This window comes from Gavia stellata, chromosome 2 (assembly GCF_030936135.1).
Source record: "Gavia stellata isolate bGavSte3 chromosome 2, bGavSte3.hap2, whole genome shotgun sequence".
NCBI lineage: Eukaryota > Metazoa > Chordata > Aves > Gaviiformes > Gaviidae > Gavia > Gavia stellata.
In genome coordinates, this window is record NC_082595.1 from 35,393,689 (window position 1) to 35,396,046 (window position 2,358).

Genomic DNA, 2,358 nt, shown 5'->3' on the forward strand with positions numbered 1-2,358 from the left:
TCCCCTTTGAAATCCCATTTCTAGATACTTAAATAACTGAACATTACTGCAGATTATTCACTGGGGTATATAAATGACCATAGCTGTGAACACATTTCAGACACAGACAGGAAGGTCAGGTTTAAGTCTAGACTGGAAAAGAGGTCTATGATGAATTGTTGATATCAAGTAATCAATTTTTAATAAAATTACGACTATTAACATGAATACTTGTTTACAGAATAATGTTATTATCTTCTTTTTTTTTTGTAATTCGCTAGGCTCCATCATTATTGGTTGAGATCTCATTGTCATTAGTGTTGTACAAAGCAAACAGTGAGAGGCAGGCTTGTATTGAATATTGTGCAATCCAAGGTACAGAACTTGCAGAGATTTGCTTATGTGCTAAAATTTGCATCCTGAGAGTGGCCTTTGTGAGGACCACTTAAACTAGAAAAGTTAGATGCTTGCAAATTTCTGCAGGATTAGTGCATTCAGCATTTAAAAACTGTATTCCTTTTCTACCGGCAGTTGTGCAGTTAGAAATAGCACATGATCTCAGTAAAGGCACTTTTCACCCGTCCTTGTCACTGGTTATGCTGATAAGTGTTCTAGTTGTGTGAGGTGAGGAGGTAATTTCATGCAGCTAAATAGACGCTAAAAGTACAGTCAGCATGAACAGGGAATAATGTGTCACTCTTAATGGTGGGCAAACATCAGTTGTTTACACAGAGCTTATGTTTGGCTAAGCATCTAAAAGGTCAAATATTTCTCCAAAATTTCTGTCCCCTGAAGCAGAGTTATACCTGTTGACAGGACATCAAATTAATTAATTGATTGTACTGAGAATAAAAGAGTTGCCAGAAAGTCACAGGAAAGCTGAAAAAAACCTGTGAAAAACACATAACATGAAAATTGCCCGAAGTCTGTATTTCTCTCTTCAGCAGTTCAGGTATAGGTACAGCCATTGTGTTCTTGTACTATGCTTGGCTGCCTTTAGATTGAATGTTATATTTAAAATCATTGTATTTCCTGCAAATTTTTCAACCAACCCTTTGCACTGCTACCTAAGAGTACAAAACATAAGTCTGTCACTTGTTTCTAAAGCAATTAGCAGGCCTCCAGCATCAGAGAGGTTTAGGGGAGGAGGTGAACTCTTGGTTAATTTAGACAAATTTACTTGGTATCAAGATATTAAAACAATGAATAGCAGCAATTAGTGATGACAACTTCCTTTTTTTTTTGCTGGCAAACTGGAGATCTTAGGCTCCATGTGCCTTCTGATATGTTCCTGTGTACGCTCTGTAAGATATGCTCCCACAGCATGATAACAAATGAGTATATGAAATCTGGTCCTCTGAAAAAATAGCCACTCTGAGAAGTTCCTCTCTTTCCTTTTTTAAAACAAATATGAATATTCAGAAGGTCTTTAAATATAAACTGCTGGTTTCTAGAGTGGGGTTTTTTTTGGGCTGGGCTTTGTCTGTACTGTAATGAAAAAGGACAGTCAGCAGATGGCAATGTTGTATAGTTGTTCCAGCAGGAGACAGCCACATCAGCAAGGGAGGGAAACCTCTGATACTCCCTAAGTAGCCATGAGGGAAAATGGAGTGGCCCCTCCAGGCCATTGGAGAGTTGGCCCTCCAAGCATACTTTGGCTGAATGCTTGTGTAGGCTTACTGAGCTTTTGTTACTATTTGTAACAGCAATTCAACGTTTAAAACCCCTCATTTGAAAGGGCAAGCCCATTATCATTTAAGAAGAGCTATCTAATTAAACTAGTGCATTTCCATATTCTTTTAAAAACATGATTTTATAATGCTACATAAGTACAACGTGTTCTTTCCCACACAGATTGAATTTTTAAAAAGATAAGTGGGTCTGATGCATTTGCTTTTGCTGGAATGTTGTGTGACAATTTAACTGATCTGTTACTGCCTTTTCAGGCTGAAACTATGAAAATCAACTCATCAAACATGTTTCTCCAAGGCCAAATAAAAGTAAGTTATTTCCTTAGAACCCACTGTGGTTCACGCATAATGCAAACTAGTTTATACATTCACTAGTTTATACCTTCACTAGGTCTAATCCCAAATCACTGGGAAGATTCTCTTTGGCTTCAGCAAGTTCCAGATTAGGCCTGCTGTGCTTTACCAGCTACAAAGTCAAAAGGTGCCGGATATATTTCCACCTCCTTTTTTTTTTTAAACTACTGTGGAGCACTCTTACGGTACTTTGATCTAAATATGTAAATCAAAGCTGCAAAAGCTCTCTGCTTCCAGCTGTATTGAAGGCACTGGAATGACGTAAAAGAGCCTGTGGTAGATAACTCCAACATATAAAATCCATGGAATAGCTCAGCAAGAAAAACTTGGAAAG